Raw genomic sequence first — 17,219 nt, 5'->3', positions numbered from 1 at the left:
GAACACGTTGTACTGAACGGGGTGAGAATAGCTTGAGCTGCCTCATCCCCTTTGTGTGTATATATACCTCAATAAACCTATTTCAATTTGAATGTGAATAAATGGGTAGCTAGGAGGACATTAAGGTAGCCGCGGGGACACGAAGCCCCGAGATCATCTCAAGATAACCTCAAGGAGTCAGGTGAGTGTTGTGGGGGTTCATCCTGGTGAAGGTCAGTCCTAGCATTAGCTAAGGGGGTCCTCGATAAGCTTAAGAGTGGGGAACCATCCGTTCTGTCTGTGGCTGGTATCTTCCCCTCCACGTTTTCTTTTCCAGAAGAAGACGTGGAAAAATTTATCCCCTTGCTATTTACTGCTATTTACACCAGCCGGGTGGTTCAATGGCTCTTACAGAATAATGCCAAAGGCTTCCTGGCAGTCTAGGAAAGTACAGTCACACCGTCCATCAAGGTGTGTCTAATTAATCTTTCTAGTAACTTGTATGTGTCAAAGACATAAACGTATAACTATGAACCTCCTGCCTATTGCCTTGGAAATTGGTGGTTCAATAAGGGTGGTGTTGTAGGGTGGTGTTGTAGGGTGGTGTTGTAGGGTTGTGTTGTAGGGTGGTGTTGTAGGGTGGTGTTGTAGGGTGGTGTTGTAGGGTGGTGTTGTAGGGTGGTGTTGTAGGGTGGTGTTGTAGGGTTGTGTTGTAGGGTGGTGTTGTAGGGTGGTGTTGTAGGGTGGTGTTGTAGGGTGGTGTTGTAGGGTGGTGTTGTAGGGTGGTGTTGTAGGGTTGTGTTGTAGGGTGGTGTTGTAGGGTGGTGTTGTAGGGTGGTGTTGTAGGGTGGTGTTGTAGGGTGGTGTTTAGCTTGTGGGAGCCTTGTTCCTCACCCGCTGTTGGTGGCAGCGGGGGTCTGTGTGGGGGTCCATGTGTGCTGGGGTCCACGTGTGCTGGGGTCCACGTGTACAGGGGTCCACACACCCCAAGGACCCCACACACCAGGGACTATACTGCGAGAACCTCTCCCGCCTAAATAAGACCCGTGACACACCACACAGGGGGAGGAGAGGCTGACAGCAATACCCCCACATACTCTCACGAACTCATACTAGGAAGTCCCAAGTCCCACATACTTGTACGTCATACTCATGAGTCCCAACACACCTCACACTTCTGGAAAATGGATGGACCGAAACATTGTCTTTTCCAATCACTTTCTGGCGTGGGGTTCGGTCGTCATATCTTCACGTTACTGCAGCTCGTCGTCTGCTCGGGGAGACCTAATCATTAGGGTCGGGTAATCACCTTCTTAGGGCAAGAATAACTTTACCCAGATGTAGGAAGGCCTATGAAGGAGACGAAAGAACAATCGACACGTGCATGCACTCTTCATCTCAATAGTGTACTTATTTTGAAATCACTTTTTGAAAAGTTCCTTTTGAATCTAAACGGTTTCTTAATATTAAGAACTTCTTGTTCGCGAGTTAGAGAGAAGTATGTAAAGGCGGAGTCCAAGAGCTAATAGCTCGATTCTGCAGATACAAATAGTAAATATACACACACTCAACCGCTTCTCTCCTTATGGCTACTCACCGTAAGATATTAAGGTAAGGTAACCTTACCTTACTTTAGGTAATTAAGGTAATTAACCATTAGGTAAGTAACTTCACCTTACTTTACTTGCCTTATGATAAGTAACAATTAGGAAAGGAAAACGAAAATAATCCGAGCGCTTTCGTGTATTAACACATTTTGAAGGCATACAGAATACACAAACAATACAAGACAAGATGTTGTATGATACAACCACAACACTTCAATACACGTAGATCACATAAACATATCAATGAATATATATATATATATATATATATATATATATATATATATATATATATATATATATATATATATTATATATATATATATATATTATATATATATATATATATATATATATATATATATATATATATATATATATATATATATATATATATATATATATATATATATATATATATATATATATATATAATGTGTGTGTGTGTGTATTGTAAGTTGAGGTGTTGAGCCCTGAGTGTGGCAAAGTGCAGTGTTTGGTGTGTCCTGGGGCTTGTGTAGTGCCCACTGTGCCTGGGACCAATCACTCCGTCTGGGACCAATCACCGAAGCCATCCTTAACTAACTCATCCCGGGAACGGTAATTAGGGGAATAAATAAAGGTATAATGGAGGTGATGGAGCAACGAGGAGTTCATCATGGTAATTATACCAGAAGCCCCCACCACCACCCCCCACACCCACACTCTCGTCACCCCCCTCCCCTCCCCAACACACACACACCACCACCACCACTACCACCATCGGGGACTACCACTCTCCCCCCCCCCCCAACACTCTCCACCACTACCATCACCAACAATATAATTGACACACATGAAACTAGAGGCAGCCGAGGCAGTAAGATCTATCTTGAGGTTATCTTGAGATGATTTCGGGGCTTTTTAGTGTCCCCGCGGCCCGGTCCTCGACCAGGCCTCCACCATACCAAGATAATAGCAAGCACTGCACATATGAAGAGGCACCTTGCATCTTAGGTGTTCCTTATCCTGCTGTTGACCAAGACTCAACTTGCACACTCCCTCTCACTACACCTGCTTGGTGAACTTCCTGCTACTACGTATACACTCTCTTTCGCGGTTTCCGAACTCTTACGGGCTCACCATAGCCCGTGCTACTTGGAACTTTTTGTTCCCGGTGGCGAATCTTAAACAAACAACAACAACATGCTTCTGAACCTGTTGAAGGGAACTTCAACGACCTACATCGTCCAGCGTCAAGCATTAAATATATATATATATATATATATATATATATATATATATATATATATATATATATATATATATATATATATATATATATATATATATATGTCGTACCTAGTAGCCAGAACGCACTTTTTGGCCTACTATTCATGGCCCGATTTGCCTAATAAGCCAAGTTTTCCTGAATTAATGTATTTTCTCTAATTTTTTCTTATGAAATGATAAATCTACCCTTTTCATTATGTATGAGGTCAATTTTTCTTTATTGGAGTTAAAATTAACGTAGATATATGACCGAACCTAACCAACCCTACCTAACCTAACCTAACCTATCTTTATAGGTTAGGTTGGGTTAGGTAACCGAAAAAGGTAGGTTAGGTTAGGTTAGGTTAGGTAGGTTAGGTTGTCGAAAAAGTTAGGTTAGGTTAGGTTAGGTAGATTAGGTAGTCGAAAAAGTTAGGTTAGGTAGGTTAGGTAGCCGAAACAGTTACGGTAGGTTAGGGTAGGTAGGTTAGGTAGTCGAAAAAACATTAATTCATGAAAACTTGGCCTATTAGGCAAATCGGGACTTGCATAGTAGGCTAAGAAGTGCGTTCTGGCTACTAGGTACGACATATATATATATATATATATATATATATATATATATATATATATATATATATATATATATATATATATATATATATATATATATATATATATGTACACACGAACAAGCTTGAACGGTCTCCAGGCATAGATGCAACTGAAAACTCACACCCCAGAAGTGATTCGAACCCACACTGCCAGAAGCACCTGGTCTCACCACCAGAAGGAGCGGGGACGCTAAGCCCCGGAAACACCTCAAGGTAACCAGCACTGCAACTGATGTACAGGATCCCTTAACCCTGGGATTATATATATATATATATATATATATATATATATATATATATATATATATATATATATATATATATATATATATATATATATATATATATATATATATAATGTATATAAATAACTGATGAAGATCTTAATTCTAAGTTGAAAAATACAACATGCGATTTAAAATTGGGTCTTTGGCACGATAAAAAATATTTATCGGTTTGTTTGATGAAAATATCAACTGACAATTTTAGTGAAAATATTTATATCAAATTTATGGTCTAGTGAAGAGCCACACACAGGACAGCTTCACGGAGGCTCCAGGCTTCTATGTATAAGGGAGTATTTAAGCAACAGGAAACAGCGAGGGGGAAGACATCAGAGTGGCGAGATGTTACCAGCGGAGTCCCACAGGGCTCTGTACTTGGACTTATCCTCTTCCTAATATATGTAAATGATCTTCCAGAAAGCATAGACTCATTCCTCTCAATGTTTGCTGATGATGCAAAAATTATGAGAACAATCAAGACGGATGAAGTTAGACAGAGACTACAGGATGACCTGGACAAACTGGAGGAATGGTCTAGAAAATGGCTGCTAAAGTTTAACTCAGGAAAATGTAAAGTAGTGAAATTAGGCGAAGGGAGCAGGAGACTGAACACAAGGTACCACCTGGGAGGTGAAATCCTTCAAGAGTCAAATAGAAAGAAAGATCTGGGGGTTGATATCACACCGAACCTGTCCCCAGAGGCCCACATCAAAAGGATATCATGGCGGAATATGCTAGACTGGCCAACATAAGAACTACCTTTAGAAACTTGTGTAAGGAATCATTCAGAATCCTGTATACCACTTATGTCAGACCAATCCTTGAGTATGCAGCTCCAGCCTGGAGTCCATACCTAGTTAAACACAAGACAGGTTAGAAAAGATTCAGAGGTATGTCACCAGACTATTCCCACAACTGAGAGGTGTGAGCTACAAGGAAAGGCTACGGGAGATAAACCTCACGTCCCTGGAAGACAGAAGAGTAAGGGGAGACATGCTCAACACTTACAAAATTCTCCGAGGAATTGACAGAGCGGACGAAGACAAACTATTTAGCGTGGGTGGAACACGAACAAGGGGACACAGGTGGAAACTTAGTACCCAAATGAGCCACAGAGACATTAGATTATTTTTTTTCAATGTCAGAGTAGTTAATAAATGGAATGCATTAAGTAGTGATGTGGTAGAGGTTGACTCCATACACAGTTTCAAATGTAGATATGATAGAGCCCAATATGCGCCAGAATCTGTACACCAGTTGATTGACAGTTGAGAGGGGGGACCAAAGAGCCAAAGCTCAACCCCCGGCTAGCACAATAAGGGGAGTACAGAACACAGCTACACAAGACACACATCAGTCACAACACATCCTCCACTACATTTTCTTGCTGGAGCCAGCCTAAGGAATCTACAAGGAAATTACCGTTAGAAGTGATAAGTTGCCAATATATGCATTCTCAATGATGATGAATATATGGAGAAAATATAGGTAATCTTCTCTGATCAAATTATATTCCGAAGGATCACTATGGAACCTTTCTGAGGGTCATCTGGAGAGTACGAGCCTGGGTGTGCTTATGGCACTGTCAAGACCTGTCAACCTGGCAGCATTCTTGGACCCATGATCACCCTGATACCTACACCCAGGTACAGCCTGGCTAAGGGACTCAACACCCTGATACTTACACCCACGTACAGCCTGGCTAAGGGACTCAACACCCTGATACTTACACCCACGTACAGCCTGGCTAAGGGACTCAACACCCTGATACTTACACCCAGGTACAGCCTGGCTAAGGGACTCAACACCCTGATACCTACACCCACGTACAGTCTGGCTAAGGGACTCAACACCCTGATACCTACACCCAGGTACAGCCTAGCTAAGGGACTCAACACCCTGATACCTACACCCAGGTACAGCCTGGCTAAGGGACTCAACACCCTGATCACCCATACTAGGCGAGGGCTCTCAGCCTTAAGTTTCCCCAGAAATTAGCTGACTTCTTGCGAGGATCATTTACGTCGGGACTAAGACCTCCTTCGGTCCCCAGTGTGCCCGTGAATGACACAATTGGAATGATGGATAAAATGTTTATCGGGCTCCAGCTTGTACCGCTCTTGACATCCCAGAATACGTACTTATTCTAACTACTCGAAGCATGTGAGAAAAGATACCTTTCGTGAGCCCCGATGGCTTCCTGTGAAACAAGTAGATAGTGTTGCCACGGGTTGTCCCCTCTCCCTGTTCTATTGAAGATTTGTTATTTCTGTTCTTCCTAGATTTCTAGAAAGTTCTGTTTACCTGGAGTTCTAGACGTTAATTAAACTTGACGTCTTCTGATGGTATGTTGACATTTTTTTTTGCAGGTACCTGACAGGAACAAGGGCGTCTTCTGCTCAAGGAAGATTTCGAGCAAAATTCCGTTCTTGTTTCATTTACAAGATGGAGAGTAAAGGTAAGTTGCCTTTCCTAGATGTAACTGTTTCCTAGTCTCTGAAAGGAATTGTGACTAGGGAGGAATTTTTGAGATATATACAAGAGTTATTGCATTCTTGTAGAGCCACTAGTACGCGTAGCGTTTCGGGCAGGTCCCTGGAATACGATCCCCGCCGCGAAGAATCGTTTTTTCATCCAAGTACACATTTTACTGTTGCGTTAAACAGAGGCTACAGTTAAGGATTTGCGCCCAGTAAATCCTCCCCGGCCAGGATACGAACCCATGACATAGCGCTCGCGGAACGCCAGGCGAGTGTCTTACCAGTACACCACGGAGACTGTAATTAACACAGGAATGTATTAATGCTAGCAGTGAGTGTCCTGACCAATACAATCGATGGGTTTTTGACGCATACGTCAGTCGTGGCCTTACACACAGGTCCAGGTGGATGGTGGATGGGCAGGAACTCAGTAGAGTGAAGCAGGTCCTTGTCCATAACTGATACTCTAATGGTTATGTGGAGGTCATCCGAAGGTTCAGTTCAGTTCATTTATTATGCACCCCATACCCATCTTGTGGGCGGTAGTGAAAAGGGTTACAGAGGCAACATAATGGGCTCAAGGACTGAACCCCACAGTTCATGTAGCTAAGCTAGTTACAGTCTTGATGAGCTAGTTACAAAATTCAATACATATCGTCACATCAACAATGGGCTCGAGATCGACTAGTTTTCTAAAGTACAGTTTCTAAGTTAAGCAAGTTTAATATGTGGAGAGCTAGTGTCACAATTGATATGTTTGTCCTGCACACCGCTCCGCATCCAGTGGGCAACGGTGGATAGGTTACAATCACTTAGTTACTACCTACAGTTAGCAAACTGGGGATGTTAGGCCAAGACTTCTGCCAGCAGATCATTTTGAGTTAAATATTTACACATTTCTTGAACAGTGTTGACCAGACCACACACTAGAAGGTGAAGAGACGACGACGTTTCGGTCCGTCCTGGACCATTCTCAAGTCTACTGTCTGAAGTCAAGTCTCAATCGACTTAAGAATGGTCCAGGACGGACCAAAACGTCGTCGTCCCTTCACCTTCTAGTGTGTGGTCTGGTCAACATACTTTATCCACGTTATTGTGACTCATCTCCTGCTCTTGAACATTTGTTATAAAATTGTCTCTGAATTCACGTATCTTGTCGCACTCCATCACATAGTGACGGAGGGTGTGCGAATAATTTTGTTGACACAGTTTACATTTGGTCAGGTCTACATCAGCAGATAATGAGAATTCCCAGAGATAGTTGGGGGGGAGCCGGTCGGTCGAGCGGACAGCACACTGGACTTGTGATCCTGTGGTCCTGGGTTCGATCCCAGGCGCCGGCGAGAAACAATGGGCAAAGTTTCTTTCACCCTATGCCCCTGTTACCTAGCAGTAAAATAGGTACCTGGGTGTTAGTCAGCTGTCACGGGCTGCTTCCTGGGGGTGGAGGCCTGGTCGAGGACCGGGCCGCGGGGACACTAAAACCCCGAAATCATCTCAAGATAACCTCAAGAAGTTGTAACCGAGTCTAAGAGGGCTCCAATATTATTAAAAGGAAAGTGTACTACCATGATGCTGCTGATGAAGTGGTCAAGGCTACACAACCTGACCCATTGATGAAACACTTCTCCAGGAACCACAGATGAGCGAAGGTGTCCTGTAAGTCACAGTCACCAGAAGCGTGACTCGTACCAAGAGTAAACACAAGATACAATACATCATTTACTACAAGAGTAAGAAGACAGGTAATTTGTTTATGAACAAGTCTCCCACCAGCACCTCATTTCATATTTGGCATGTTGTTGTTGTTGTTGTTTAAGATTCGCTACGTGGAACAAAAAGTTCCAAGTAGCACGGGCTATGGTGAGCCCATAGTGGACGTAAAATATATTTGGCAGTGTAACAACAACAAGGCTCCATTAACGTTCACATAATTTCTACACATAAACCGGCCATTACAATAGCTGGCCAAATATACTCATTTTACTCGACATAGCGGAAGCACTACACACCAAACACTCGCCCAACATTCAATAGCTAGCTTAAACTTAGGTACGTCCAACCATCTACAAGACCAAGACAGAACTGCCAGTTTATATAACTACTGCTCTAACCGACTGAAAGATTAAACAATCCTTCACCTGGGTAACACCTACAGACGAGGAGTCACAATAACGTGGCTGAAGTATGTTGACCAGACCACACACTAGAAAATGAAGGGACAACGACGTTTCGGTCCGTCCTGGACCATTCTCAAGTCGATTGTGGTCCAGGACGGACCGAAACGTCGTCGTCCCTTCACTTTCTAGTGTGTGGCCTGGGTAACACCTCATTTCTCTTCATCCTACATGGAATATATATATTGGATCACTATAGCCAACACGTCTCCACTTTCCTTCTGCTTCTGAAGAACTTGAAGAATTCTTCAGCGAACTGCATCCATTAGGAACACTCGCTAGGCCCAGTAAAATTATAAAATGAAGAGAGTAATTTTTTCAACTTTTTTTCTAAATGAAGATGAATTTAAGAAAGAGGATTCCAGTACGAATCTTTTCTCTTTCTTAAAGTCGCCAGTCTTCTTGGATGAAAAGCTTAAGAATGTTGATTCTATTCGTCTCAAGCTTTGTTATCCACAGAGTTTTGTTATCCACAGAGTTTTTTAGAAGTTTCCCGTAGCAAATTCGCCAAAAAAAGTGTTATGTTTACCATATTTTTCTGGGTTCGAAAATATTGTCAAGGCCTTGAAACTTTTTGATATACATGTATTGTTTAATTACGAAAATGCTGTTAGAAAACAGTACAGTATTTTCAATACTGTGTATTTTCAATGCTCTGTATTTCAATACTGTGTATTTTCAATGCTCTGTATTTCAATACTGTGTATTTTCAATGCTCTGTATTTCAATACTGTGTATTTTCAATGCTCTGTATTTCAATACTGTGTATTTTCAATGCTCTGTATTTCAATACTGTGTATTTTCAATGCTCTGTATTTCAATACTGTGTATTTTCAATGCTCTGTATTTCAATACTGTGTATTTTCAATGCTCTGTATTTCAATACTGTGTATTTTCAATGCTCTGTATTTCAATACTGTGTATTTTCAATGCTCTGTATTTCAATACTGTGTATTTTCAATGCTGTGTTTATTTTTTCAATGTATAAATATTTCATTGATTCATGACGTTAGTATGATTTCTCTCTGGATCTTACTGTATATTTATGGTCTTTCTGTGTATGATCATTAATACATTATAACCGTGACTGTCAATGTCTGTCCTCGTGACTGTCAATGTCTGTCCTCGTGACTGTCAATGTCTGTCCTCGTGACTGTCAATGTCTGTCCTCGTGACTGTCAATGTCTGTCCTCGTGACTGTCAATGTCTGTCCTCGTGACTGTCAATGTCTGTCCTCGTGACTGTCAATGTCTGTCCTCGTGACTGTCAATGTCTGCCCCTCGTGACTGTCAATATCAGCCTTGTGACAGTCAATGTCTGTCGTTTAAAGGTGAATATCAGAGTTGGAATGATGTTGGCATTTGATATCGGACAACGGGACTAGTTCGTAGTCGTCTGCAGAAGGCAAATGATTGTCAGTTGTTCGGAGCGGGTGGCCCGGGGGAACGGAGTGATCTAGACTTTGGAATTAAATGTTAATCGAAATTCATTTTTTTATAGCTTCTGAATTGGGGATGGAGGATACGGAGAAGAAATTATCTCGATATCCTTTATAATACCGGTAGCGGGAGCCTTCGGGTTGGCAGTTGTTGGCGGTCAACCAGCAGGGTTTGTGATCAACGGAACTATCCGTCCAGGGAAGCTGTCATAAACCGAAGGGACGGGAGTGGACAGGAGGTAATGGTTGGTAGGAGGAGGAGGCAGGGAGCCGGAGAGTGCGGGTGACGGACAGACGGACGTCTTATCGGCCACACACTTCATTGTTTACTGACGAGTCGTCGTCCCCCCTCCCCCCCACCCCATGGTCCGGATACAACAGGCACCGGTTCGAGCCTTCAAGGGCTCCTGCCGCTCTTCAGTTCGTATATAGTGATCAATCTTCACTTCCAGGCGGAGTTAAGTTGCCGGGGAAAACTGAGAAATACGAGACGAGTCAAGAGCCGATTGCACGTTTTGGCCCTCCATTTTGCGCGGGTTTTTTTCCCCCGCGGCGGTCGACCAATCAGCGAGCAGTACGCGCCAGCTGACTGATGGTTGTGACGTCACCGTCTCCGCCCACCCGCCTTTTCTTTGCAACAAGAAACTGAGTCACAAAATACGCGCACTTTACGCCAAATTTATACGAGGCGTATAATCATATAATATCCTTCCCGGAGGAGCCAGCCCGCGCCCTCTTCCGTCCGCTGGTAAATGATGCAGATCAATGGGCGAGATGACGCCTAAACCGACAGAGAACCGGTAAATAATTATCATCTTACGTCTGGCAGTAAGCGACCTCAAAGTGAGGGGGCAACACTTCAATTTTAAAATCATAACATTTGCATGCATTACGGAGGCTACGTGTTTACTACCTGCTCTCAGGTAGCAAATTTAAATATGTTTAACAAAGGCTAAAAGGTTGGGTGGAGGGCTTTAAAAATTACTATCGTTCATTTAAGTTAATTATACCTTATATCCAAAAAAAGATAACTATTATTATTATTGATGAGAGTTATCTACCCCTGTTATATTTACTTATAAGATAGTTGTACAAAGAGTGAGCTGGTTATTCCCGTGTATTTCTACACAATAATGGTAGTAGAATATTAATGATAATTAGTAGTGACAATAAGAGGCTTCGTCCGCTCCGGTGATCGTCGAGCCTCTGGCAGCCAGGTGAGGCCGCGCGCCACACCCACCAACATTCTTCACAACACATCAAACATTCCCAAAATATTTCGCCCTCGTTTCGTTAATCCAATTTTTTTTTTGGGTGCTTGTGAAGTTGCTTCTTGAGAAAACCAATAAGAGGTTCATCCACGACTCAGAAGACGGCGAGGAGTCGCGCAGAAGCGGCGGCGGCGGCACCAGCGAAGGCGCCCTCCTGAAGCTGCGCGCGCACACCCCTGTGCCGACAGCTGCGCCGACAGCTGCGTCAGGTATAAAGGAGCATTTCACCACCTTCTTCATAATTTCTTTATAGTTGTGCGAGGCGCGGCTATGGTCGCCGGCGGCCCCTCCTCGCCGGTAATTGTTTTATGCACACCAGATTAACTTTTTGTGACCGTAATTGTTCTACAGGTGGCTAGGGCTCCATACTTCCTTTTGTCCGCACACCATGTATCATACGTATATGTATATATGTATATATATATATATATATATATATATATATATATATATATATATATATATATATATATATATATATATATATATTATTCCTCTGACTACTGCTCTTACAACTTCGATTAATTGGAAGAGGATTCCTCCAAATATCATCTTTGTTCGAGGTGAAGAAAAATAAATAATTAACTGTATAATGTATTACACTTATTATAAATATACACAACGTTTCGAACCTACCTGGTTCATTCTCAAGTGAAGGGACAGTGCTGAGCGTATTGGACTGATACCATTAGGGGGAGGGAGGCATAAAACAAACAGGCGAGGAGTACATCGTAAACGGGGAATAAGGCATAAATGGGGGAAAGGATAAGGGACATAAATAGTGATGAAGCATATAGGATATGCATATATGCATATAGGATATGCATATAGCATATAGCATCCCTGGAAACACAAACTGTAACTGTCTCTATTTTCTGCTTGTTACAACTTGTAATAAAGTTCTTACATCTTGGCTTAACGTGTTTATGACGTATTAGAACGTTGTTACAACTTGCTATATTGGTTGTTATAACTGGTTAGGAGGTGTTAAAACTTGTTCGAACGTTGTACCAACGTCGTAGTTTCGGTGTGTGTTTGGCGGGCAATATATATTCAGGCAATATATATTCAGGCAATATATATTCAGGCAATATATATATATTGCCTGAAAGCCTGCGATGGTGTCCCACACGGGCGGTTACTACTACACAGTCTGGGGAAACACGACCAAGTAATGCACTGAACTCGGTGAGAGAATACCGACCTGACACGAAACAAATGGGTAATGGTGAGGTTGGAGAGCTGAGAATGGAGTGACGAGCGGAGCACCGTAAGGATCAGTATTACCACCGCAAGGATCAGTATTACCACCGCAAGGATCAGTATTACCACCGCAAGGATCAGTATTACCACCGTAAGGATCATTATTACCACCCCAGGGATCAGTATTACCACCGTAAGGATCATTATTACCACCCCAGGGATCAGTATTACCACCGTAAGGATCATTATTACCACCCCAGGGATCAGTATTACCAACGCAGGGATCAGTATTACCACCGCAAGGATCAGTATTACCACCGCAAGGATCAGTATTACCACCGCAAGGATCAGTATTACCACCGCAAGGATCAGTATTACCACCGCAAGGATCAGTATTACCACCCCGGGGATCAGTATTACTACCCCAGGGATCAGTATTACCAACGCAGGGATCAGTATTACCACCCCGGGGATCAGTATTACCACCCCAGGGATCAGTATTACCACCGTAAGGATCATTATTACCACCCCAGGGATCAGTATTACCACCGTAAGGATCATTATTACCACCCCAGGGATCAGTATTACCACCGTAAGGATCATTATTACCACCCCAGGGATCAGTATTACCACCGTAAGGATCATTATTACCACCCCAGGGATCAGTATTACCAACGCAGGGATCAGTATTACCACCGCAAGGATCAGTATTACCACCGCAAGGATCAGTATTACCACCGCAAGGATCAGTATTACCACCCCGGGGATCAGTATTACTACCCCAGGGATCAGTATTACCAACGCAGGGATCAGTATTACCACCTCGGGGATCAGTATTACCACCCCAGGGATCAGTATTACCAACGCAGGGATCAGTATTACCACCCCGGGGATCAGTATTACCACCCCAGGGATCAGTATTACCAACGCAGGGATCAGTATTACCACCCCGGGGATCAGTATTACCACCCCAGGGATCAGTATTACCAACGCAAGGATCAGTATTACCACCGCAAGGATCAGTATTACCACCGCAAGGATCATTATTACAACCCCAGGGATCAGTATTACCACCCCAGGGATCAGTATTACCACCCCAGGGATCAGTATTACCACCGCAAGGATCAGTATTACCACCGCAAGGATCAGTATTACCACCACAAGGATCAGTATTACCACCGCAAGGATCAGTATTACCACCGCAAGGATCAGTATTACCACCGCAAGGATCAGTATTACCACCACAAGGATCATTATTACAACCCCAGGGATCAGTATTACCACCGCAGGGATCAGTATTACCACCCCAGGGATCAGTATTACCACCGCAAGGATCAGTATTACCACCGCAAGGATCAGTATTACCACCGCAAGGATCAGTATTACCACCGCAAGGATCAGTATTACCACCACAAGGATCATTATTACAACCCCAGGGATCAGTATTACCACCGCAGGGATCAGTATTACCACCCCAGGGATCAGTATTACCACCCCAGGGATCAGTATTACCACCCCAGGGATCAGTATTACCACCCCAGGGATCAGTATTACCACCGCAGGGATCAGTATTACCACCCCAGGGATCAGTATTACCACCCCAGGGATCAGTATTACCACCCCAGGGATCAGTATTACCACCGCAAGGATCAGTATTACCACCCCAGGGATCAGTATTACCACCGCAAGGATCAGTATTACCACCCCAGGGATCAGTACAAACACCTGAACAAAGAAGCCTTTAAACACCTGAACAAAGAAGCCTTTAAACACCTGAACAAAGAAGCCTTTAAACACACGAACAAAGAAGCCTTTAAACACATGAACAATGAAGCCTTTAAACACCTGAACAAAGAAGCCTTTAAACACCTGAACAAAGAAGCCTTTAAACACATGAACAATGAAGCCTTTAAATACCTGAACAATGAAGCCTTTAAACACCTGAACAAAGAAGCCTTTAAACACCTGAACAAAGAAGCCTTTAAACACCTGAACAAAGAAGCCTTTAAACACATGAACAATGAAGCCTTTAAACACCTGAACAAAGAAGCCTTTAAACACATGAACAATGAAGCCTTTAAACACCTGAACAAAGAAGCCTTTAAACACCTGAACAAAGAAGCCTTTAAACACCTGAACAAAGAAGCCTTTAAACACCTGAACAAAGAAGCCTTTAAACACCTGAACAATGAAGCCTTTAAACACCTGAACAAAGAAGCCTTTAAACACCTGAACAATGAAGCCTTTAAACACCTGAACAAAGAAGCCTTTAAACACCTGAACAATGAAGCCTTTAAACACATGAACAATGAAGCCTTTAAACACCTGAACAAAGAAGCCTTTAAACACCTGAACAAGGAAGCCTTCATAACAGTGTACACTACCTATAACAGACCAGTACTGTAATATCTAGGTGCCCACTGTGGGTAGCCTCACCCGAGAAAGAAGAAAGCCTGATTAGAGAAAGTCCTAAGTTTCACCACACTGCTGCCTGAGGACTCCTCCACATGGACGTGGTTCCCAGCATCAATGTTTCCTTGACCTGATGCCTGCCCGACACCTTCCTTGGCAGTCATTACAACAGACAACCGATGACTGAAAGCTAGAGTCCAGGAGTTGATGTTTGTTCTGTAAAATATTCGAGAAGTGAATCATTTGCAGGTCTCTCAGTTTGGTTTGGGAGAAGATGACTCCTGCTCCAGGAACCTACTGGAGGAAACAGCGATACAGGAGGCAACATAATGTATCCTTGTGGACTGTCAGGAGACATGTGATACAGTTCCATACAAGAGACTGCTGTACGAAGTCCCTTCGTACAGCAGTCTATTGAGAGGGTGCACAATTGGATAAGAGAGTACTTCTCTGATAGGAAACACACATTGTTACGACACGAACAGAGACCTAACAGTGAAGGGAGGTTGGTCTCTGGTTGATCAGTCCAGCAACCAGGAGGTCTGGTCGACGACCGGGCCGCGGGGACGCTAAGCCCCGGAAGCACCTCAAGGTAACCTCAAGGAGGTCACAGAGTACCAAAAGTGTCAGCATTTGGGCCTATGTTATTCCTGGTATACATAAACGACCAAAATTATGTAGGTAATACATTCATACCAATGTTTGCAAACGAAGGAAAGTGAATGAAGTGAGTGAGAACACAATAACATTGCACATAGATGCAGGACGACCTGGATAAGCCTTAGGAATGGTCGGAAAACTAGACTTCAAGTGAGACAACTGAATGTTAATGCGAACTGAGGAGGGAGCATGGAGACAGACTTGAAACAGCAAAAGAGAAAGACCTGAAAGCTTACATAACCCCGAGCTAAGGACCAGAGACTAACATAAATATAATACCATCATCGGCATGTATGACAGCTTCAAATATTAAAATCACATCTAGGAATGCAGGAGAAAGGCCTTCAGAACATTGTATACGACGCAGGTGGGAGCTATATTGGAATGTGCCGACCCAACTGGAGACCCTCACTAACAGGAGCATAAAACCCATCTTGAAAAGTCCAAAGATACACAACGAATCTGGTGCCAGAGCTGCGAGGATTGAACTATGAGGAAACACAGGAAGGTCCACCTCACCTGGTTGATGGGGTTCTGGGAGTTCTTCTACTCCCCAAGCCCGGCCCGAGGCCAGACTTGACTTGTGAGAGTTTGGTCCACCAGGCTGTTGCTTGGAGCGGCCCGCAGGCCCACATACCCACCACAGCCCGGTTGGTCCAGGACTCCTTGAAGGAAACAATCTAGTTTCCTCTTGAAGATGTCCACGGTTGTTCCTGTAATATTTCTGATGCTCGCTGGTAGGTACTTGAAGAGAGACGGAATCCCAGACACTTACTAATGATGACCAGATCACACAGGTTATTGTGACTCGTCGTCGGCACACTTAACATTCTCTCACTTGTGATGACTCTTAATTACTGACTTGTGATGAGAACACGTGGAGCCGGGTAGAACACGGGCACACATCACAGTGGTAGAACACGGGGACACATCACAGTGGTAGAATACGGGGCACACATCACAGTGGTAGAACACGGGCACACATCACAGTGGTAGAACACGCGGCACACATCCCTGTGGTAGAACACGGGGCACACATCCCTGTGGTAGAACACGGGGCACACATCACAGTGGTAGAACACGGGCACACATCCCTATGGTAGAACACGGGGCACACATCACAGTGATAGAACACGGGGACACATCACAGTGGTAGAACACGGGCACACATCACAGTGGTGGAACACGGGCACACATCACAGTGGTGGAACACAGGCACACATCCCAGTGGTAGAACACGGGCACACATCACAGTGGTGGAACACGGGCACACATCACAGTGGTAGAACACGGGCACACATCACAGTGGTGGAACACGGGCACACATCACAGTGGTGGAACACGGGCACACATCACAGTGGTGGAACACGGGGCACACATCACAGTGGTAGAACACAGGCACACATCCCAGTGGTAGAACACGGGCACACATCACAGTGGTGGAACACGGGCACACATCACAGTGGTAGAACACGGGCACACATCACAGTGGTGGAACACGGGCACACATCACAGTGGTGGAACACGGGCACACATCACAGTGGTGGAACACGGGGCACACATCACAGTGGTAGAACACGGGGCACACATCCCTGTGGTAGAACACGGGGCACACATCCCTGTGGTAGAACACGGGGCACACATCACAGTGGTAGAACACGGGCACACATCCCTGTGGTAGAACATGGGGCACACATCACAGTGGTGGAACACGGGCACACATCACAGTGGTAGAACACGGGCACACATCCCTGTGGTAGAACACGGGGCACACATCACAGTGGTAGAACACGGGGACACATCACAGTGGTAGAACACGGGCACACATCACAGTGGTAGAACA

The 17,219-nt window shown here is 44.1% G+C and overlaps 1 protein-coding gene across 1 annotated transcript in view; it reads left to right on the top strand.

The window, feature by feature from the left end:
• Positions 1-6,174: 6,174 nt before the first annotated feature.
• LOC123770330 (uncharacterized) overlaps positions 6,175-17,219 on the top strand; it is a 197,647-nt gene continuing 186,602 nt past the window's right edge. Inside the window, exon 1 of the mRNA XM_069339797.1 lies at positions 6,175-6,193. The gene's annotated coding sequence lies outside the window, so the exon portion shown is untranslated. The remainder of the gene's footprint in view (positions 6,194-17,219) is intronic.

Source organism: Procambarus clarkii, chromosome 42 (assembly GCF_040958095.1).
Source record: "Procambarus clarkii isolate CNS0578487 chromosome 42, FALCON_Pclarkii_2.0, whole genome shotgun sequence".
NCBI classification, from domain to species: Eukaryota; Metazoa; Arthropoda; class Malacostraca; order Decapoda; family Cambaridae; genus Procambarus; species Procambarus clarkii.
The sequence above is the reverse complement of the archived record's forward strand: the minus strand, read 5'-3'. Positions and strand labels throughout refer to the sequence as shown.